The 24,421-nt window shown below is 42.8% G+C and overlaps 1 protein-coding gene and 1 pseudogene across 3 annotated transcripts in view; one reads left to right on the top strand and one right to left on the bottom strand.

The window, feature by feature from the left end:
• The window catches only part of CAP2 (cyclase associated actin cytoskeleton regulatory protein 2), a 163,065-nt gene that overhangs the window by 55,111 nt on the left and 83,533 nt on the right, over positions 1–24,421 (bottom strand). The gene's annotated exons all lie outside the window — the stretch shown is intronic.
• Positions 1,462–1,569, top strand: LOC112440324 (U2 spliceosomal RNA; annotated as a pseudogene).

Here is a 24,421-nt window from a genome sequence, read left to right as displayed (position 1 = left end):
AATTGTTGATGATACCTGGCCCACTGCCCCAAGGGGAAAAAGAACCAGAAACTGTATATTTATAACGTTAGAGAGATTTATTAAGGCCATCTTTGTTTATCTCTAACTTCCCTAGAACAAACTCTAAAGTCTGAGGAGACAGAGTCTTCTGGAAGATACTTTATATTGGTTATCTGATGAAAGCATCATAAAGATTGAGAAAGTTTTCTTTTGCTTTAGCTTGGCAATTATGTGAAGAATTGTCATCATTAAAAAAAAAAAGCAATGTTGACAGAACTAAGTACAACAGCTATTTGCACAACTCTAATAAACATTAGTGCTTTTATTCTGTGCCAATAGATTTCTCCTGTACTTTAAAGAAGTCTTATCTTCACCAGTTCATCCTGACTTTCAAGGCTGGAATCAAAAATAGAAGAGAACATTAGAGTGATGGTGTGACTTCCATCAAAGCTGGAGCTGGTTGTGTGGGATGTCAGACGAAAAGTCAATGGGGGGTCTATGAGAGGTACTTCAACTTGTTTCAGTATTAAGCGTATATTAGGCACACTCAATCAATACAGGCTGATTTGCATTGATGTCAATTAAAATTACATAAGGGTTTTCCACTAAAGAAGGAGCTCATCTAAGAGGTGTCCTGGTTTTCTGTCAAGGGAGTGCATTGGTGGTAGCTCCCCGGATATGTCTAGCAGCTAGTGTGCTTTGCAATGACTTTTACATAGATGTCACTCAGATTACTTTTTGTTAACGTCTCACTGAGGTTTCTTTGATTCTCAATAATTTCTCAGAATTCAGGTGAAGATGAGCTGAACCTGCTCCCTGGCCTTCCCCTAGTTTCTGTGGCTTGTGACAGAAGGTGGAAAGGGGCAACATGGAAGAGATGCATGAACAAACTGCACGTTTTCAGCAAACGTTTCCAAGGGTTATCTTAGCTGGATGCGACTGTACTTTGGAAGAGTATTTTAGGACTCCATGTCTTATGACCCTAGCTTCTGCTTTAAAGTTGAAGAACTGAGTCCCGTTATCAGCTTCATCTCCGTTTAGCTCCCAAAGTAAGGAATTGTTTTGCAAAAGTAAGATGAGTTTTATCAGCAAGCTTTGTAGAAACTTTACCCAAAAAGGAAAACCAGATTCCCACTCAGGGTGTTTTGTAAGAGACGGCACAAACTCTGGGAGTTTGACCTCAAAGATGTATCACTGAGCAAAACAAAATAGGCCTGTTATTTCTGGAACCCATGGTTCTCATGTAGTTCTGTATCAGGTGGAAAACGGTTCAGTCATTGTTACTTCTTTTTAACGAATTTCTTTTTCTGATTATAAAAATCAATATATGCTCTTCACGAAACACTGAAAAATACAGACGTAAAACATAAGTAAACAATAAACATTCTGCATTCCACCACATGGAAAAAAAGCAGTGCTAAAAGTTGGTGTTCATTTTTTTTCCTGTAGATGTAATTATTCATCGCTTCTCGGCCTTTTGGCTAAGATCAAGTGTAGATGTAATTACTGGAGATATTTTCAGAAATAATAATAATAATTACTTTTTAAGTAATGGCGATTCAAACCATAAGAATGATTCTAAGAGTTTAATTCAAACAGTTCAATGAAAACAAACAAGCACACAAATAAAATCCCATCGGTACGTTCCTGGCGTGTACTGTGAGAACTCTATCATTTGAGAAAGAATGATTTCAAGGTAATGACATTTGCATTACCACGACAACTCAAACAAACTTAAAAGCATTAAAGTAAAATTTTGAAAAAGGTTTGGGTTTCACCTACATTTAAAATTCCAAGAAAGCGCATATCAAGCAGTATGCATTAGTAAACCACACTACCAAATATTAATCATTATTACTTTGGCTTATGTGTTTTTGTGCAAAGTTTCACTAGTTTATTCCATTTGGATGCATGTGTGTATGTGTGTGAGTGCACGGCACAGAAAATATATGGAAAGATATACATCAAAAAGTGTCAACACAGAACTGTTATTTAATTTTATTGGTTTATCTATATATTCTAAATCTTCTAACATGTACATACATTTCCTTTGCAATTAAGGGAAAAGTTTTAAAACATTTTAACCAGTTTCACACCTTCAAAAGTAGAAAATATTTCACATAGGGGCTGTTAAGTTTGCATGTGTCACAAAATATTAAACCTCCTTCCAATCAGGGAAGAAGCTTTAGGAAAACACATTCGGAAGTTGCCAGAATAAATTATACAGGTGAAGAAGAATAAAGTTTTCTCAAGCAAAGGTTATCCAAATCAGGAACAGTATTTCGGGAGGCTGAGGCAGGAGAATCGCTTGAACCCGGGAGGCGGAGCTTGCAGTAAGCCGAGATCGTGCCACTGCACTCCAGCCTGGCAACACAGCAAGACTCCGTCTCCAAATATACATACATATATATATATATCTTTGGACACACACATATATATTTGGACACATTCTAATAATTGAAGCAATTATTTTCACCATTTAAAGTCAGCAGCAATTTTTTACAAATCAGAAATGTTCAATTGAGTTAACTTTTGCTTTGGTGCAATGGTAGGTATTTCCCTAGGCTAGCTCCCTTCTTGTTGAGTCCCATTAAATAAAAATTTTTTACTGTCCAGGAACATTTTGGAGATTTCAGAATACGTCCATGGAGATATTTTCAAAAACACTTGTACAATTTAAACAATTTAAAATGTTTGCAAAACCTAGTGAGCACCACTCATGTACATGATTTTACAACAGTTGCCATTATATTGAATAATAACAGATTCCTTGGGAAATATTTTTACATGTTTATAAGACTTGATGGTTCATATATATTCCTTATTTTAGGGTTGCTAAACTTTATGTTCCTTATATTCCTTATATACTATATTTGCTTTTATTTATTTATTTATTTATTTATTTATTTATTTATGACAGGGTCTCACTCTGTCACCCAGGCTGGAGTGCAGTGGTGCAATCTTGGCTCACTGCAACTTCAATCTCCCAGGCTCAAGAGATCCTCCAGCCTCACCCTCCCAGGTAGCTGGAACCACAGGCATGTGCCACCAGCCCTGGCTAAGTTTTTGATTTTTTGAGGAGACTGGGTCTCCGTATGTTGTGCCCAGGCTGGTCTTGAACTCCTGGGCTCAAGCAATCCTCCCACCCCAGCCTCTCAAAGTCTGGGATTACAGGCGTGAGCCACCGTGCCGGAGCTATATTTGCTTATATTATTTAAAAATCATTCTTCAAGAATATAAAACCTGGTGACTTGGTCTTTCAGAGGATGCATTGCTTTGGATAGTTACATTGTCCTGGTATCTCAGAGAGAAGCTTTTTAACATGCATAAACTCCTACTTTAATTTTTTTTTTTTTTTTTTTTTTTGAGATGGAGTCTTGCTCTGTCACCCAGGCTGGAGTGCAATGGCATGATCTCAGCTCACGGCAACGTCCACCTTCTGGGTTCAAGCGATTCTCCTGCCTCAGCCTCCTGAGTTGCTGGGATTACAGGCGTGTGCCACCATGCCTGGCTAATTTTTGTATTTTTAGTAGAGACGGGGTTTCACCATGTTGGCCAGGCTGGTTTCAAACTCCTGACCTCAAATGATCTGCCCGGTTCAGCCTCTAAAAGTGCTGGGATTACAGGCGTGAGCCACCACTTTAAAGCCCTTATTTTAATTTTTAATGCTAATCTTTCAACAATCTCATTGGCACATTTTTTTTTTTCAGTAATAGTTTTTGTTTTTAAAGCAAGCTGGCCGGGTGTGGTGGCTCACGCCTGTAATCACAGCACTTTGGGAGGCCGAGGTGGGCGGATCACGAGGTCAGGAGATTGAGACCATCCTGGCTAACACAGTGAAACCCCACCTCTACTAAAGATACAAAAAAATTAGCTGGGCGTGGTGGCGGGCGCCTGTAATCCCAGCTAATCGGGAGGCTGAGGCAGGAGAATGGCGTGAACCCAGGAGGCGGAGCTTGCGGTGAGCCGAGATCGTGCCACTGCACTCCAGCCTGGGCGACAGAGCAAGACTCCATCTCAAAAAAATATAAATAAATAAAATAAATAAAATAAAATAAAACAAGCTATTTTAGACATACAGAAAAACATAATAATGATGACAGGCTCCCATTTATAATTTAATTTAATTTTTCATGGGGGCCCAGGATCATCATTACGATGCCCCTTTACTGACATCTTCAGGAGAACTAGAAAGGAAGAGATCTGGAGCCTGGGACATAGAACTATTTAGATAAGACCTCCGGGGCAGCACTGAAGTTTGACATGAGATTGTTCTACTGCTCTATAAAGGTAGAACAATACACTTGCAGTTGCAAATTGGGCATTTTTAATACAATGTCTTTTCTGCAAAAGTGTTCAGCAAATCATAGGGTAAAATGCCTTCTCTGAAGTCATTTTTGTATCCTTCAGATAGATAATAATCTACGTTGTCATTACCAACATATTTTAACTTGTCAGAATCATTCAAAGTCTTCTCTAGGATTTTGGGGCCACTGACACAATGAACAGTAGACATGTTTTTTTGTCACTTCCCACTTACTATTCTTTGTCTTTGCCATTGTTCACAGATGTGATTCCCATCTCATCATTTCTAGATTTTGTGCTGCAGAATTTGAGGGAGTGCTCACTCTAAAACCTACAAGTTATACATCAGAACAAGAACACAGTTCTGTTGACATGATGTGTGGGCCACAATTTTCTCTATGCTGTCAATGTTTGACACTTTTCTGAAGGATAGGTTATGTGAGAGGAAAAGTCAAGTTGAATGGAAATGTAAACATTTAACACAATGACCCACGATGTTACAATAGCCTCACAATAGCTCATATCCTGAATCTTAATGCCACACCAGGGCTTGGGAGACCATAAAAACAGAACAAAATAAACAAACAAGAAAACCCTTCACATTAACTGTTCCCTCAGGTTGAGATTTATAGTTTTCATTATAGTTGTTCTGATAGATACTTGACTGGTAGTGCAAAAAGCTAACAGTCCAGTCAGAGAAAACATATCTTTTCCATTCATGCATCAGTGTGCAGCTAACTAATGAATATGGGAGACAGAGGAGGCTCTAGTGTATTTTCCTTGTATAAGGGAACTTGACAACATGAGTTCCAGAAAATGCTGGATTCATGGCAGGGGCATGGGATTAGCTGAATTATTTGAGATCCAGGAAGGAAGTAGTGGATCAATACTAGGCAATGACAAATAACGACATACAAAATTGCTGCAGAGAGAAACCAGACGTTTTGGAGAGAAAATTAAGTTGAAAACCAAAGCTTAACCTAGTTGTCTACAATAAGTATAACAGAACAGATCAGGTGGCTAAGAAGAATCTCATTTTGTATTTTGTTCTTATTTCAGCTTACTGGTTCAGCTGAGAAGATACCAACTCTTACCCTATCAGGGAGGTATCATCTGGCTTCTGACAGTGATGAATTTTATAATCACCTATAATTTCACTTTGTGAGATTCTGCACATAAAAGCTGAGGAGCAGAGGGTCTCACTTGTGCTTTACTTAAACCCAGAGGGACTTCACTAGTAATCCCTAGGGACAAAAATTGGAGAAAACTGCTGAAACCAATCGAATTCATCAGCTTTATAAAATCTATGACAATGTATAGTGATCAGAAATTAGTTCTTTGAAATAGCAAGAAAAAAATTCTTCTGAACTGCAATTCATTTTTCATTCTGTCAACATTTGATGTGCATTGACTATATGCCAAATACCATGCTGATAGGTTTTCATCTGTTGTCTCTACTTTCAAATGATAAATCTCAGTTTAAACTACCAAATCCACCCTTTGAAGTTCCTAGCCCAGTCAACTGAATTTGCTGGGTCACTGTCTCTCTCCTCTTAAGTGGCCCATGGTAGAGGGATGGCCAGATCTTTTCTCTGAGATTCATTTATGTAGAACGTGGCTGAGAGGATGTAAATCTACAGTTTCCACCTCAAACTCAGCAGATGTAAAGAATTTCAACAACTCCCCTGTGAGTGTTAAGATATCCCACAGGGTAGATGAGCCATTATTGTACCAAGCCACTGATACTTAGCTCCAGTGATCCTTAATCGGAAACTGCTTTCTCTTTTAAGGGTAACATCATCTTCCTAAGATTCCATTGTTTGTTATTCTCAGGAGCAAACAGCTGGGAGTGGCGGCTCACACCTGTATTCTCAGCACTTTGGGAGGCTGAGGTGGGCAGATGGCTTGAACCCAGGAGTTTGAGACCAGCCTGGGCAATAGAGTGAGACTGCATCTTTACAAAAAAAGAAAGAGAGAAAGAAAGAAAAAAAAAACAGAGCAATGCATCCCATAGAGCACTAGCTCATTTGGTGAGTAGCTCAACATGAGCCATGCTTCCTGGTCAACAGGGTTGGGAGGATTCTGCATATGGCACCCCCTCTTTTGGTGGCCCACAATTCACTTCAGAATACTGAACAAGATACTAAAGAAACCTATTTAACTTTGCTTAACCTGATGTTTTTCAAGCTTTTTGATCCATGGAGCTTTTAATTTCACCCACAGTTTTCTAAGGAACTGGTATTCTGTGAATAGACCCAGGGAGATGCTGCTATAAGAGGCCTGTGGGGTAGCTTCAGGGTTTCATGGAGGCCTGCTGGGCTGCTCACTGTGTATTCATTTGCCCCTTCCTCTCTGGTTGTCTCACTTATAACCATGGAGATGCTTTCAAGGGCATTTAACAGAGGTAAAGCAGCCTGTTTTCCCTGACTTACCACACACACACACACACACACACACACACACACACACACACACACACGCATGCACAGCAGTTGCTTTCAGGAGCTATAAACATCTCTGGATGGGCTGCTGGCATAGCTATCCCCCCACTGCACTGGGATTCTGTCCTCTGTTGCTGTCTTTTCTGCAGGTCATTTGTTGGTCAGCCCTGTCCCCACTTCTAACAACTCCCACCATTGACAGTTACAGTCTCTTTCCTGTCTCTTACTCTGTATTTTCTTGCTTTCTCTTTCACGCACCTAAACTTGTGTGAAAAAGCAGGCTTTTTAAGGAAAAAAGCCACTAAATTGCAGTCTTTTTCTTTTGCAGCACACACTCACGGCCAACGACCTTTTATCTTCGAGTCTTGAGCTGAGATGCTTGTTTGTCATCCAAGGGGGATTTTTGGTCACTTCCAAGTCCAGAGGAGTCCCATAGCTCCATATGCCATAAATCCCATGGACTCCAAGTCTTATCAGTGCTTGTAGACTGCTGAGCCTGGATTTTGACATTGACCCCAAAGGGAAAGTGTGGCTAACGGTGTGTATAAATCCAGCATGAAACGTGATGTACAACCAGAATTACTTTCTATGAGGCATGTGCTGGAAGGACCATTCTTTGATTTTTGACTCAGTTCTTAGATGTAAAGCTTATAAATCATGACTGTGTAATAAAATGAGATAATTTTGCTCACTATTATCGGTAAAGAGAGTTATTTTGTTACCTGCTGGTTCATTTGTTTCTTCATTTATTCAATAAATATATACTGGTGACTTTTATGTGCCAGAGCTGGTCCAGGTGCTGGGGTACAGCAGTAAACAATACAGACAGCACTCTGATGTCCCTGCCCTCTTTTGTTTAAGTGGCAAGGGGCATGTATTAGTCAGGGTTCTCCAGGGAAACACAATGAATAGGATATGTTTATTTATTTATTTATGACAAGGATTTGGCCCATGTGATTATGGAGGCTGACAAGTCCCAAGATCTGCAGTCAGCTGGCTGGAGACCCAGGAGAGCCAATGGTGTAAGTTCCAGTCCAAGTCTGAAGGCTGGCAGGCTGGAGATCCAGGAAGAGCCAACAACGATCTTTCAATTCGAGTCCAAAGGCAGGGGACAAAACAAAACAAAACAAAACAAAAAACCCAATTTCCCAGCTCGAAGGCTGTCAGCAAGAATTCTCTCTTACTTAAGGGAGGGTCAGACTTTTGTTCTTTTCAGGCCTTCAACTGATTGGATGAGGCACTCCAACTGATTTGGAAGCGCAATCTACTTTACTCAGTCTACCAATTTAAATGTTAATCTCATCCAAAAACACCCAGAATAATACTCCACCAAATATCTGGACACCCCAGGGCCCAGCCAAGTCGACACATAAAATTAACCATCACAGAGGGAGAGAGACCCAGATAAATAATTATAATAAATAACTAAATTATATAGCATGTTAACTGTTAAAAACCATAGAGGGAAAAAGGTAGAACCTAGTGAGGAGGATCAGAAATATATATGGGGGGTGGGTTCCCACTTAAAATAGGATGGCCAGCGCAGGTCTCATTGAGAAGGTGACATTGGAATAAATATCTGGAAGTGGCATTAGCCATGTAGACATCTGGAGGAAGGGCTCCCCAGAGAGAGGAAACGGCCACTACAAAGATCACGAGGTAGGAATGTGCCTCCAGTGTTTAAGGAGCAAGCAGACCCGTGTAGCTGGAATGGAGCGACTGAGAGAGAAAGGGCCAGGGTTTGAAGTCAGAGAGAAAATGACAGGGTGTTGGGGCACCAATCATGGGAGCTGCTGAAAGGATTTTGGCTTTTATCCTGAATGAAGCGGAGATCACCATGGAGTTTTGAGCAGAGGAAGAACGTGACGTGGTTTTCTTTTCTAAGGATCTCTCTGGCTGCCGTATTGAGAATAGATTATTGGAGGGTAAACGCAGAACTAGGGACATCCTATCCGAGACTACTGCAATAATTCTGACAAGAGATGAAGGCAGCTCAGGCCAGAGTGAACGTAGTGGAGATTGTGAAAAGTAGATTTTAGACCGGATGTGGGGTATCAAAGCAAATGAGGAGTCAGGAATGACTCCTTGGTCTCTGACCTGAACAACTAGAAGGATAGAGTCGCCATCAACTGAGATGGGGCAAATGGCAGAAGGAGCAGGCTTTAGCGCAAAGACCAGGAATTCCGATTTAGACATACTGTTTCGGCTGCCCTCAACCAGGTGTTCCCAGGGGCCACAACTGATGAGTAATATCTGCAGTGCAGCTGCAATGGGCTTGCTTTTTTTTTTTTTGCCCCCTCCTCAGCTCAGTTCCTTTCTGGTCTCCACTCCTCGGTGTGTCTTTGCTTGGGAGCATCTTCTCACATTTTCAATCCAGTACACATGATTCGTAAATGTGCTATATGTTCCTGTATTCAGTACAATTCAGTTCCAATTCAGAACAACACAATGTATACATGCTCTGTTCCTCACCTACAAGAATGGCGCTTCTGGCCCTCAATCAGCCAGGAGTGAGCTCTGTATTGTTTCTCTCCTGGGGTTGACTTGTGCTGAGTCATTCACTCTGGCCAGCAGCAAAAGTCTGTGAGACAGCCAGCCTCCATTATGGGTACAGTCTGTGGTTGGCGGTGAAATTATTTTTGTTTAATTTCCCAGGTCAATTACTCATTATATCCTAAAACTTGTTGGCCTGTAGAGAGAAACAACCTTTAGCCTTGGTTTCATCTCTATCATATCTTAACAAATTGAGGTGAGCGAGAGGTGCACTACTTAAAGTGGCTTATTTGGGTTATATGAGTGGATGCTGGTGGTCTAGCTTGCATTTTTATACTAAACATAGTGTCATGTAACAGGAATGAATGAACAAGTGAATGAATACACAAACTAACACTGAAGTGACAAATAAAAATTAAGCTTCTGAAAAGTCCAATGTGATCTGGGTAAATCAGAAATAAAATGTACCTCTCTAAAGATGGTAATAGTTTATCTTGTTTTGATACAGATTTTTTATTCATACGTGAAGAAAATGATCAGATATTGTCTTTTATGTCCTCCTCTGTTTTCCTTCATAAACATTTTTTTCTGCCTGATGTCCACTAACTCTGACCTCATGTTTTCTTGTTCTTTTTATCTGTTACAATATTTATTGAGCACCTACTAGGTGCCAGGCATAGTCCTAGGGACTTGAGATACATAAGTGGGGAAAACAGGTCTTTCCTTTGGGGTTTACAAGCAGTAAACAGACAGTAAACAACAGACATATTAGGGATATCGTACTATGAAAAAAAGGAGTGAAGCAGTACAAAGGGGTCAGAGGAGGAGGGGAGATTTTATTAATGTAAAAAAGGCTTATGTGAAAATATTTAGCTGACTACAACGTTTGACTGAACATTTGGTTGATGCTGTTTGATCCAGCCAGCCTGTCACATGCTAGCAGCTGATCAGAACGGAGTATGGAACATCAGTGAGGAGAAATCAGGAAGTGGACAGGGATAAAAGCTGCTTTTCCCCCCAACTGGCTGACCTGAATTCAGCCACGCATAGGCTAAAGTTCACTTTCAATTCCAGCCACTTTGGACGCCGGCACATAGTCCAGGATATAATATGCCTGCTGCTGATTGGCAGCACAGAATAAAGCCTGCCAGCTGCAGTTCCATGTTCCTGCTAGACCCTCTGGTGCCTCACCAATCTTGTTTTTCTCTTTCAGTTACCTTCCCTCAGTTCTGCTCCTTCTGACTTCCAGCCCATAGACTTATTTGTGTTTTGATTTTTTTTTGGTGACCCCAAAATACGAAGTTAAAATCAAAATACATGCACCCCACCACTGGCAAACATCACAAGAAGTTGGGAAATTTATAGAGAGAAAAAATAGACAACCATTTCCCATGGTTGATTACAGAAGATTTCTCTGCGTTTCTAAGATGTACCTTTCCAGCATCGCACATGGGTACTGCAAAGTACAAAACACAGTTCCTGCAAAGACCAGTAAGGTCAAACCCTTTCCTTCCTCCTGGCACATTAAGTACTCCTTCCAGAATAAACACAGGGACAAGGCTGGGGCCAAGAGCAGCTGAACTGGATAGACAATGGGATTTATTTGGTCCTCATCAGCAGGTCATGCGAGGAAGCCCGCAGCAATCTGTGAGAGTCCTGTGGGATGACTATCATCTTAAGATCAGTTTGTGGGGAGGGAAGAAATGAAAATTTACTGATTGCTTACTATAAATCATGCACTGTACTTTGTATTCTATATATTATGTAAACATCATAAAACTTTGGTGGAAACGTCAGCATTATTATCCCTGTTTTATGAGTGAGGGAACAAGATCAAGAAATACTTAGTAACTTGCCCAAGATCATCTGGCTAGAACTGAGATTTGGACCCAGATATGTCTCGCTCCCACAGCTAATACTCTCAGGCAAAACAAAAAAAGCATTGGCTTCGGAACAGGAAACATCTGGGTTTAAACCGTATCGTTCACACTAGTCTGAGCCCCAGTATTCTTCCTATGTCATCTGTAAGGTTCTGATGACGATTACATAAGACAATATGTGCATCATGTCTGACACATAATAGAGGACTAAAAATGACAGCTGCTATTATTGTAATTATTCAAGCAATTTTACTGACCTCAAATACTGAAGAAAAAGCATATCATGGATAGCTGGACAAAATGGAATAATTATTGCTGAGTTAAACACTGTAGCTGATGAAAGAACTGAGAACATGGTGCCCACGATATGCGGTAAGAAGGACATGCTTACAATGCAGGCCCTTTAGAATGGGGTGGAAACTTAGGTCATCTCTTTTTGAGAATCTCAGGCAATTTACTTACATGACTCTGGGACATACTGGAAAAGGTGGAGAACAGATGGGGCACCCTGACAATCTCTGGGGCGTTGGGGGACAGTCCTTGGGAAAAGCTGTTCAAGTTCAATGCAAGAGTGCTAGAAGAACCCCAGGATCAGAAACTCACATTTCTGGGGCATGATGTTAATGACACTGAGTTTCTACCGGCTCAAGGCAGAAGAAGAATGAAAGAGAAACAGATTTCTTTTAGTAGCACACGTCCTGTGGTTTACCCAGTGGAGCTATGGGCACAGCCTGAAGAGTTTACTTGCATGGGAAACAGACATGTCAGCAGGAGGGCTGAGCTTATAGCTGACATTCAGCCAAAGGGTACAAGGGCAGCTTCACCAGCTGTTAAGGCGCCATGATCCTTTATAGTGGTTGGCAAACAGCCACTTTCCAAGCCCTTTGGGTACCCCCTGCTGCCCTGGCTGCCCCAGTCTCTCTTCTAGGACTTCTCAAAGTCCCCAAACTCCAGCAATCCTGGCCTAATAGGAGGCCTCCAGGATCCTTCTCCAAGGCTCTCATTCTGTTTGTTCTGATTGGACCCATGCAGAATCTTAGGACTACAACCGAAAACTCATAGGCAGGACCTCTGCCCGCAAAGGCGTGCTGTTGCCATGGCAGGAACATCTAGCTTTGTGACTTACACCCCACCCAACCCAATACTACATTTTAAAATTGCAAGTGTTTTATAATCCTCTCTTTTCTAGCCTGAAAGAAATTCACAGATAATATAAACTACATGTACACATCACTTTAAGAAATCCATATGGTGTCTAATTGTAAAATAAAGGGGAAATAAAAGGAAAGTAATTTCAAGACATAAATGCTTGGCCACAACAACACCAGGAAGATATGATGTAGTCTCAAAGTTGCAACTGCACATAGAATCCTGCAGAAAGAGATAGCCACAGATGTGGACTCACACAGGTGAGTGTTTTAGCAAATCAAATACAAGAAGTCTTTTGGAGATATCTGGAGATGCCATTTTCTGACATGGAAAATAACATATGGTAAAGTTCAGAACAAAATAAAGTGTCATCTTCCCTCAATTTGCACTGCAGCTGCATTCCAGGGTAATTTAGGATATATATTAAAATTACTATGCATATTAATATAGAATATGGAATGAAATTAGGTTCTAAGCTCAGATGATTAAAAATGTTTTTCACCTACATGCATACATGGTGGGTGGCAGTCAAGTAAGAGGAGGGATAATGCATTGTGTTGTGTGTTGCTGAGCTTGTGGCATCTGCCCACCAAATGCCAAAAGAAACCTCCTGTATTTGACAACCTCAAGCATTTCCAAAATGCCCTTTTGGAGGACGTTAGCACCCCCGTGGAGAACTCAAGATCTGGCTAAATGGCACAACTATCATGATGGACTTACTAGATTACAAACTCCAGGAGGGCAGATCTGTTTTGCTCACTACAGTTTTCCCAGCTCCAGACTGGGATCTGGCAAATAGAATCTCAGCTAGTGTTTGTTAAATGAGAGAATGGATGCAAAACCCTAGGTAGTAAGGGGCAAGGCAACACATTTCAAGAAGCTAATCCAAACAGGCAAGCAGTGAGGTGCATGGAAGAGTGTAGTAGCAACTGAACTCTCCCCGTGATGGTAGCTGACACTGGGTAATGCCAACTGTGGGACATTCGGTCATTCAACACCCTTTGGGGCACCATGTGGGACTCTGAGGACTTAACACTGTTGCTTGTTGGAAACTGTACTGAATGGTAGTTACTGTATTCTGATTTTCTTTTGATTTTTCTTTTGGTTTGTTTATTTTTTGAGACAGAGTCTTGCTCTGTTGCCCAGGCTGGAGTGCAGTAGCATGATCTCGGCTCACTGCAGCCTCCGCCTACCAGGCTCAAGCAATTCTCCTGCCTCAGCCTCCTGAGTAGCTGGGCTTATAGGCGCGTGCCACCACACCCGGCTTATTTTTGTATTTTTAGTAGAGATGGGGTTTCACCATGTTGACCAGGCTGGTCTTGAACTCCTGACCTCGTGATGTGCCCGCCTTAGCCTCTCAAAGTGTTGGAATTACAGGCGTGAGCCACTGCACGCAGCCTGATTTTCTTTAAAGGTAGTTTCTCTGTGGCTCATGGTGGCCATCAATTTTATTAATTTTGGAAGGAAAGTTAGTTTGTAGACTTCCTGGTGGAGGTATTTTCCTGTGTTTGCAGGAGTGGGCCAAAGGCAAAACGGGTAATGGTAGGACGTCCTGCCAGCACAGACCCCTCAGCACAGTGGAGTTTCCACACAGCATGGGCATCAGAGTCAGTCTTGGATTTTAGTCTTGACTCTGCCCCTTATTAACTGAGAGAATATCCACCTCATGGAACAGATATGAAGCAGCAGGTGCACCATGTTCATGTTCATGAATCCCTTAGATGTCCAGAGGGTATAATTCAAGACCAAGTGTGCTAACTTGGCGTGCAAACTTTGATGACAACAGAACTAACACAAACTGCAGCTCTATAAGGAGATGCTCTGATGTGATTGAAACTATGGCTTCCACAAAGATAGATGCTAATTCTCTTAGTGACTTTGTAATTCAGTATTATTATCCTCATTTTTCAGCAGAGGAAACTGAGGTTGAGGCCGATTTAACATTTGTCTCTGAGCTGAATGTGGGCTTGTGATATGAGTGGGTTTTTTTTTTAAAAACCAAGATGTGAAATTCACTGAAGAATTACAATAAATGACTAAATTTATCACAATTACCATTTTCCTGGCCCTGAGCTATTCAAAGATGAATGAGACGGTCACAGGAACAAATGGTTACAGTGGGGCTGTGGGACCGAGCCATCGAGGGCCTGGGAGGCTGCTGGTCTGACTGTGGGTTGCACCAGGTAGGACAATCCAGAGGGGAGGTGTTTGCTTATTACTTACGGATGAGAAGAAATCTGAAGGGAAAGGCTGAGAGAACAGCAGACAAAGATACCAAAAAGAGCACAAAGCCAAGCTATGCTCAGGAAACAACAAATTTTCCTGAATGGCATGGAGTAAAGAATCAGGTTGGATGTGGTGGCTCATGCCTGTAATCCCAGCTCTTTGGAAGGCCGACGTGGGAGGATCACTTGAGTCCAGGAGTTCAGGACCAGCCAGGACAGTATAGTGAGACTTCATCTCTACAAAAATGAAAATAAAACTAACTGGGTGTCCCTGCTACTTGAGAGGCTGAGGCGGGAGGATCACTTGAGCCCAGGAGTTAGAGATCAGCCTGGGCAACAAAGCAAGACTCTGTCTCTACAAAACAAACAAACAAACAAACAAAACTAGCTAGGCATAGTGGCACACACCTGTAGTCCCAGCTACTAGGCAGGCTGAGGTGGGAGGATCACTTGAGCCCAGGAGTTTGAGGCTGCAGTGAGCCATGATGGCACCACTGCACTCCAGCCTAGGTAACAGTGTAAGACCCTGTCTCAAAACAAAACAAAACAAAACAAAAACTGGGCCAGGTGCGGTGGCTCATGTCTGAAATCCCAGCACTTTGGGAGGCCAAGGTGGGTGGATCACCTGAGGCCAGAAGTTCGAGACCAGCCTGGCCAACATGGTGAAACCCCCGTCTCTACTGAAAATACAAAAATTAGCCAGGCGTGGTGGCGGGTGCCTGTAATCCCAGCTACTCAGGAAGCTGAGGCAGGAGAATCGCTTGAACCCGGGAGGCGGAGGTTGCAGTGAGCCAAGATGGTGCCACTGCACTCCAGCTTGGGCGACAAGAGCAAAACTCCATCTCAGAAACAAACAAACAAACAAACAAACAAACCCACCTGGTGGCATTCTGGGTGATGAGGCTGCTGAGCCAGAGAGGCATTTGCTCTTAGGGAGCTCTGAGAGGATTTAATGCAGAGCAGTGGCCTAGTTGGAAGTTTAGAATAACTGACCTGTCAGGGAGGAGAGAGTCAGAGGCAGGGAAAGGGGGACAGCACCAAGTCAGAGCAGACACCAATTGGGAGTGTTTCTCAGGGGCTTGATAAGTGACTGGGGAAGTCCACAGCAAGGGGGATGGGAGGAGATGGCTCCGAAAGGCAGGTAAGGGACAGGGCTTCCAGCAGGCACGAGGATGGCTTCTTTTCTTCAGTATCTTCAGCACCTGGCACATAGTACATGCTCAGCAATTAAGTGCTGAGTTAATGAATGAGGTGAGCAAGAAAAGTGATGGCAGTGGGGGACACAGAGGATGATTCTGAGTTCCTTGCTTGGAGGTTGCTATTAAAACTGCAACTGCCTCCTGCCAATGCAATCAAGGAGAACTGCAGGGCTCCATGAGCAGAAAAGACACAGCTGAGTCCTCTGCAGCGGCTCGGCCTGGAAGCCGGGGTGACCGTGACAGTGTGTTGCGTGAGCACTTCCAGATATCCTGGCATGTCCACAGGACACGGAATGAGGGTTCCAGCACATCTTACTGGATCCTAAGCAGAAGGGTGACTTCAGTTGGCCTTTGGATTATAGTAACAGAGTGGGTAAGAGAAAACATGTTTAGATCCCTAGCCTTTAAACATCTAATCAATGGTATTTTGAGGCTGATTTCTAAAGAATAATCTCGATTGTCTTATGATATCCTGGACATGCTTAAACACTGTCAGTTATTTACTTATTTATTTATTTTTTGAGACAGGGTCTTGCTCAGTCACCCAGTCTGGAGTGCAGTGGTGTGATCTTGGCTTACTGCAGCCTGGACCTCCTGGGCTCCAGTGATCCTCCCACCTCAGCCTCCCCAGTAGCTGGGACTACAGGTGCACGCCACCATGCCGGGCTAATTTTTTTGTATTTTTAGTAGAGACAGGGTTTTGTCGTGTTGCCCAGGCTGGTCTTGAATTCCTGGGCTTAAACTATCCGCCTGCCTTAGCCTCCCAGTGCTGGGATTACAGGCATGAGCCCCCACACCTGACCCACTGTCAGTTATTTATCTAGGTTTTTCCCTTGAGAAAATGTACTTGAGCTTAAATTATCAACTGTCACAACTTTGAATTCTACTTCCCAAGATTTTGCAGAGTTTTTCTATCTCATTGGTTTGTTTAATGTATTTTTTTGAGAGATGGGGTCTTGCTATATTGCCCAGGCTGGCCTCAAACTCCTAGGCTCAAGGGGTCCTCCGACCTCAGCCTCCCAGATAGCTGGGACTACAGGTGCATGCCACCATGCCTGGCTTATTTTACTGGATTTTAGAACATGTTTGGCCACAAATATATTATAGGTGATTGTTGTGTATGAGGGACTTTAGGCTTTCAGAATTGGTACACCCAATGTTCACTGCTTCACCCTTTGAGAGTTATAGTGCTGTGGATTGTGGGAACACAAACAGGATGTCCTTCTTCCATTCCATCCTTCCCCTCCTCATCCTCAGAAGCCTCTGCACTAAGTGGTGGCTCGGCAGAGCCTGCCGTGGAGAAGTAGTTTGAGGGCTACTTCTGTAGAAGGTTCTTATGCATCTCTGGTTCCTAACAATGAAGGAAAAGAGTATTTGAAGAAGGACAGCAGGAAGCCAAGCCTGGGGAAGACCTGGCTGGCATTTAGATTTCCATTTGAAAATGCATATACTTTTTGGAAAAGTGTGACCTTGTCAATAATTACTAACCCCTGTAGTTATCAATTAATCCTTTTCCGGGGTCAGTGGAAATCAGCCCAGAGTAATAAACAGACTGACAAGAAAGGAAGATGAGTGGGTGGGAGGTGGGAGTTCACATGGCAGGAAAGGGTTGGGGTGAGTCCAAAGTCACCATTCCTGTCGTTTTCCAGCTAGCCCTAGACCTGATTCTCACTGGTTACCAAGCCTGGGAAAGCCGGGTGGCACCGGTAACCAGAGGCTGGTGCCCCAGGCTGGAAAAAGCCCAGTTGATCACTGCAGGTTCTTGGCAAGTTCTGTAACTGAACATCTGCGGGCTTTGATCTCTCCATCTGTACGTGGCATATAACATTACTACCCACGCACTCTAGCATGACATTGTGAAAATTAACTAACAGGTGATAAGAGAATTTTGAGATCCTTTAATTAAAAGGTCCCTCATAAATATTCACATAAAATGCCATCAGTACTGTTTATAACAGGACTGAGAAAAAAAAAAACCCAGGACTGGGAATCTAGTTATTTCACTATTTCTATTTGCTATTCTACTTATCTCAAATTCTCTCCCTGATGAACGCCCCAACATCACAAAACAAATACTGTCCCTTCTACTCTCTTGTTGCAAGTAAAGAAATCGGACAATAGTATTTGAGTTTGGCATTTTGGAATCATTTCAGAGAATCTTCATATTCTACCTATAAAGAATGATTTTCAAAGACAGTGAAATAAACTCATCTTTGGTAAAGAACAATTTGTAGCCAGAGAAGCAACAGGACGAGGATCCTGAGACAATGACACAGTGCATCTTCATCTGTAAAAGAAATGGCTCCAGGTGTCCAAAGCAGCTGCCGAACGGTCTCAAAACCACTTTCTCTACTGGGTTTTCTTACTATAGACAATTCTACATAAGACAAATCTGCCACCGTCACATTTCCTGGTCAGCCACCTATGTATTGCTTGCATGGACCCGGCTCCATATAAACACTCCCCTCAGACTTGACTGACATAGCACACATGCTCAGCCCCAAATGTATTCCATTTGATTTTTCAATTTGTAAACCACCCAGGAAACATGTTAGATAGAGATGAAAAGTGAGGTGTTTACAAACTGGCAATGAAATATGATATTTATCCTGTCAGCTGAAATGAGTCTGACAGATGTATTTTTTTGTTAAAATTAAAATTGTGAGCCATATCACATTACCCTCATGATGCCGCCAGATGCACAGCGTATGTCTGACAAAGAGGCACCCCTGTGGTCATTTGAGCCAGGCTGCAGGTTCCAACAATTCATGACACAGGAGCTGTGACAAGGCCTTGCGTGAGAAGGGGGAGCCACCCAAGCACTGAATACACAGACGCAGACTCGTGCAACTGCTATGGAAATGATTCTTTTCTATCTTTCTCTGCCCACAACATCTTCGCTATCAGGGAAGAGCTCTGGAAAGGAAATGAATGGAGCCCATCATCTTTGATTTCGGTCTGCCAAAAAAATAGAGTCCATCCGTCTTTGATTTTGGTCTGCAAAAAAAAAAAAAAAAAAAAAGGGAGTCCGTGGTCTTTCATTCTGGTCTGCAAAAATAGTTCTCATCTCAGGCTGGCAGACCAAGGACACAAGCTTGGGAGTGTAGCAGTTGCCACTCTGCTCTCTGGGACTCTTCTCACTGGACTCACACAACTCCAAGCAGAAGTGACCAGAAACAGACAAGAAGCACACAGGAGAGAACCTATGGGGCTCTATCCAGGGCAAGCTCCTCTGGGTTTTTTCAGGGTGCTCGTGTGCAGAGTTCATGAGTGCTCCTTATCACTGAGCAGTGGGCTGGTGGCTCCTGGTGTGAAAACACCCCCGTCAGCCATGCCGGGGAAAACACCCCTGTCAGCCACGCTGGGGAGAGGAATCTCTCAGCAGCCTTGATGGTTGGGCTTCTGGAAGGCTTTGTGGCACAGTGGTGGAGCTGGGCATGTGAGAATTCTCTATCAAGGGGCCCTGGGGCTCCATGAGGGTTTGCATTCCCGTCTTTCATACCTTTCCTTTAGGAACCAGTACTTGGTTCTTTCTCACAGGGGCCTAAGCCCTGCCTTATCCCATTGTAAGAATGAATCCCAGTCCAACTGTGTCCTTTGACGTCACCTTGTCTGCACCCTGAGGAGCTGGTCTAATCTGGGTATGTCTCCCTGGAGTGTGACCAAATGCACACCAATGCCGCTCCTTCACTTTTACGTGAGTTCTACGTGTGCACGTGAAGTCTCAGGAAGTCACCGAGATTTTCATATGACTGTCCACAAAAATTAGACAGGAAAACAATGGAGGAAAAAAAAGAAATCAAGAAAATTGCTGAATGCTATCTATGTACCCTGCACTTTTGGGAAGGAGTTTTACAGATGGTAATCCCTCCTTGTATTGTTATCTGTAAGATTTTAGAAAATAAGAAAACAAGACACAACAAACACAGTATGATAGGCTTCATAAACAATAAAGAAATCGAATAAATGAAACCCCACCAACTGGCAGCCTGACTCCTATGAAAACACACTTTTGCAACTTAAAGGGGCAAATGGGCCTGGAACTCTCCACCTGAGCAGGTCTGAATGGGCTCACGATGAAAGCTTCCAAAGTGAGAGAGAGAAGAAGCAGTTATTGGTACAGAGGAATATGTGATGGCATAAGCCAGGACACGCTAGCTAGAACAACTGGCCCAAATGACGCCTGCATTACACAGATAATAACAGTAGAACAATGCCTGACAAATCTAGTGTTACGGGCTGAGTGGTGTCCCCCCACTAATTCATATGATGATGTCCTTACCCTAAGTACTTCAGAATGTGACCTTATTTGGAAATAGGGTTGTTGCAGATGTAATTGGTTAAGATGAGGTCGTACTGCAGTAGGGAGGGCCCCTGGTCCTGTACGACTAGGTGTCCCTATGGAAAGGGGAAATGTAGACACAGAGACAGACACACAGGGAGAAACCACGTGAACATAAAGACGGAGTATGATGCATTTACAAGCCACGAAACACCAGATTGCCAGCAACCCTCAAGAAGTCAGGAGGGAGTCTCAGAAGAGATTCTTCCCTTGGGCCATCTGAGGGAGCGTGGCCTTGCCCATGCCTAGACTTTTTTTTTTTTTTTTGAGATGGAGTCTCGCTCTCTCACCAGGCTGCAGTGCAGTGGCGCGATCTTGGCTTACTGCAACTTCCGCCTCCCAGGTTCAAGCGATTCTCCTGCCTCAGCCTCCCGAGTAGCTGGGACTACAGGTGCACGCCACCATGCCTGGCTAAGTTTTTGTAATTTTAGTAGAGACGGGGTTTCACCATGTTGGCCAGGATGGTCTCGATCTCCTGACCTCATGATCTGCCCGCCTCGGCCTCCCAAAGTGCTGGGATTACAGGCGTGAGCCACCGCGCCCAGCCTACGCCTTGACTTCTAATCTCCAGAACTATGAAAGAATACGCTTCTATTGTTTAAGCCACTAACTTTGTGTTATTTTGTTCCAGCAGCCCTAGCTGACGAATATACCTGCAAAACAGAATAAGGAAGCTCAAGCTTTGAAGGACAGAAAGGAAAGGATTGTGATGAGTATAAAATTAGGAACAGAGATAACAGAAAATTTATTGAACTGAAATAGAATTTTGGCACGAACATCATGAGAATCCAGAGAAAGCCACTCACTCAGTGGTGGGTGACTTCCCATGCCCGAACTCCCCTACATATGCATGTCTGTCACCTTAAAGAAATAGAAAGGCCGAGGCAAAGCTTTAAAGTGATCACAGGTAAAGAGAGCTGGTATTTAATGACAAGGAATAGTAATTAGATTTCTCTCCTTAGACTTGGAGGAGGAGAGGATGGGGTGGAAAAGCTATGACAAGGCCAAGAGAAGGTACTTGCCCAGGGTCATTTTGCTCTTTGAAGGCAGAGAAGGATATTTTCAGACTTAGAAAAATTGACCAATTAAAAATATGAAAAGTGCGTCACATAGAAATGTATCCATTTTGCCACTGTAGGAAACAAAACTAGACAGAGATTTATAAGGACATACTTGAGAAACAAATGAATCAGAATGTTATGCAAAGATTAACAGAATATAATGGAAATGGTTAGTAAATTAGCAAGTAAATTCTTGCAACTATCAGGTATTAGCAGAATCTCAAAAAGGATCTCAGATAATAACTACAAATAATGAACAGCTGAAGATGAACAAAAGATTCTTTTTGTTTCCTAGAAAAGAATCCAAGTTTACTTAGTTAATTGAAATAAATAGAAGCAGTTAAAATGGTTTTTCTGGAATATATTATTGTTAAAATGTTAACATCAGCCTACTTAAGGTTATCCTTTGGCCAAGTTCAGAAAGAGATAGAGTTTAAAATCTGCCATAAAAACCACAGAAATTAAAAGAGAAAGCAAGAACGACTACAATAAACATACATTTACTTGGGCTTCAGGACAAATAACATATCAAAAAGCACATGTGAACAGCCTAAACTTGCTTATTAAAAAGAATTAGAAAGTAATTGACTGGATTAAAAAATAAAATTCAACAATCTTGTTTAAAAAACATACATATTTATGCTGGGTGCAGTGGCTCACACCTGTAATCCCAGCACTTTTGAGAAGCCGAAGTCACCTGAGGTCAGGAGTTCTAGACCAGCCTGGCCAACACGGTGAAACCCTGTCTCTACTAAAAAAAAAAAAAAAAAAAAAAAAAAAAAATACAAAATTAGCCAGGTGTGGTGGCGTGCACCTGTAATCCCAGCTACTCAGGCAGGAGGCTGAGGCAGGAGAATCACTTGAAATCAGGAGGCGGAGGTTGCAGTGAGCCGAGATTGTGCCATTGCACTCCAGCCTGGGCAAAAAGAGCAAACTCTGTCTCAAAAAAAAAAAAAAAAAAAAACCAAAAAAACCACATTTAGCACCAAGTCATCTTGGCAGATGGGGTAGGGGAGAATGGACTGAGATTGAATCTGTGTGAATACCAGAGCAAAGACACTTCAGGCGCTTCCATTTGTCAGGCGCAATTTCTCATGCATGAATCCTGCTTCTCTTGCAAGTCCCAGTTCAAGGGGCCCCTTCCTTGTGACCTCTTCTCCAACTCCCCAATCCCTATGCAGTGTTCAGGACTGCTACCTAGGGCCCCCCACCAGCTCAATACTTATTACAATGCCCTTATTACAATATACCAGGTTTAGGTTTATCTTTTGCCCTCGTTGGCCTTTGAGCTTTAGAGAAAGCAGTTCTTGGTGTCTCCAAGCCTAGCTAATCAAATTATGGAATACACTACACCTGTTAAAATGAAAAATATACAGATTAGGAAGAGAAGGATGGACATTTTGGGCCCTTGCATAGACACATTATACATGTTCATAGCACTTGGGTTGTCCAATGTGATTGGGATAATGGATTTGCTGTGGGGGAGAAGTTTTGGAGGAGAGGACTCAGAGGCTGAAATAAGTTGCAAAGGGCCTTGAATGTCATCCTCTGCAGTCTGGAACTGATTGCATAGGCAGCGGATTATCGCAGCATTCCTGATTTGCTTTGTTTTCTGCTTGTTTGGTTTGTTTTGTAGCAACAGTTACGATGATAAGAATGGAAGACAGGCTGGAGGAGGGGAAGCTTTGAGACAGAGACTGGTTGAAGAGGCCATACTGTAGTGTCTGTCAGAGAGTGGTGGGATTGTTTTTCTTCTATCTCTTTTCTTCATTTCACAGATTTTTAAAAAGCAAGCTTGTAATACCCTTATATTAAAAAAATTAAGATGGGCGCGGTGGCTCACACCTGTAATCCCAGCACTTTGGGAGGCCGAGGTGGGCGGATCACGAGGTCAGGAGATCGAGACCATCCTGGCTAACATGGCGAAACCCCATGTCTACTAAAAAAAAATACAAAAAATTAGCCGGGTGTGGTGGCGGGTGACTGTAGTCCCAGCTACTCGGGAGGCTGAGGCAGGAGAATGGCGTGAACCCGGCAGGCGGAGCTGGCAGTGAGCCGAGATCGTGCCACTGCACTCTAGCCTGGGCAACAAAGTGAGACTCTGTCTCAAAAAAAAAAAAAAAAAAAAAAATTAAAAAGCAGATCTTTTTCTCTTCTTCCTTTCTCTCTTCTACCCCTTCCTTTTTTCCCTCCTTTTTTCCTTCCTCCTTGCCTCTTTTCCTTCTTTCATTTTTACTTCCATCCTCCCTTCTCCTCTTCTTCACTCTCATCCTCCCTTCCTTTCCAAATTAGAGCAAATGGGAATGAAGTGAAGTTTTCACATCCCATAGATTCTCCTGGTTAGGGCATCATCAGGACTCAGAGATCGGCTGGATGTGAGGGGTGAAGGAAAGGAGGGGTCACAAGGACTTAGGAGTTCTGGTTCAAGAGACAGTGTGGCTTGAGGTTCCATCAACTGGGAGAAAGAATGAGGGAGCCCAGCATTTGGAGGAGGTGTGTGTGGTACAGACGTGTGTGTACACACACGTACAGGTGTGTGTGTGGTACAGACGCACTGCATTTGAGCTCCTGGAGGACACCCAGGCCCAGGGCAGTGGAGCAAGAGCCTTCAGCTGGAGACGTACAGTGGGCACCACCAGCAGATGAGTGACGGACCCCACCATGGGAATGGATGAAACTGACAGGGGAGAGACCAGGTTTGAGAAAGTCCTCTTCTGATGACATAGAATGAATCTTAAAGGAATATGTACACTTAAGGGATAGAGGGAAGAAGAGAAGTCAGAGCAAGAAATGAAGTAAAACAGACAGAAAGCATAGTGTTATTACCCAAGAGAAGGAAAAACTTTGAGGAGGGTGATGGTCAGCAGTAAAAATTCTTCAAGGAGGCTGAATGGAATGAGGACAATTAGGAAGCAAGCAGGGCACTGGGAAAGTCTTTTTTGGTCAAATGATAAGGAGGAAAGACAGAGGACAGGAGATTAAAAAGTGACAGGGAAGTGAGGACATGACATCAGGGAGGACAGAGTGTTCCTAAGAAGGCTGGCAGTAAAGAGGAGGACAGAGACATTTTAGGCAGTGAAGGAAGTTGTTTTTGTTTTGTTTGGTTTGGTTTTTTTTAAACAGAGAAAACTGATTTGGCTTGTAGACTAAACAGAAGGATCCAGTAGGGAAAGAAAGAAGGAAATGATTGATTAGATAAGGTCCTAGGGAAGGTAGGAGGTCACATCAACACGAAAAGGGGTATTTATAATGTTATCAGATTAAAAAAGTATTCTCAATAAAAAGTAATTGAGAGGCCCAGTGCGGTGACTCACGCCTGTAATCTC

Source organism: Pan paniscus, chromosome 5 (genome assembly GCF_029289425.2).
Source record: "Pan paniscus chromosome 5, NHGRI_mPanPan1-v2.0_pri, whole genome shotgun sequence".
NCBI lineage: Eukaryota > Metazoa > Chordata > Mammalia > Primates > Hominidae > Pan > Pan paniscus.
This window is presented reverse-complemented; position numbering and strand designations above follow the sequence as displayed.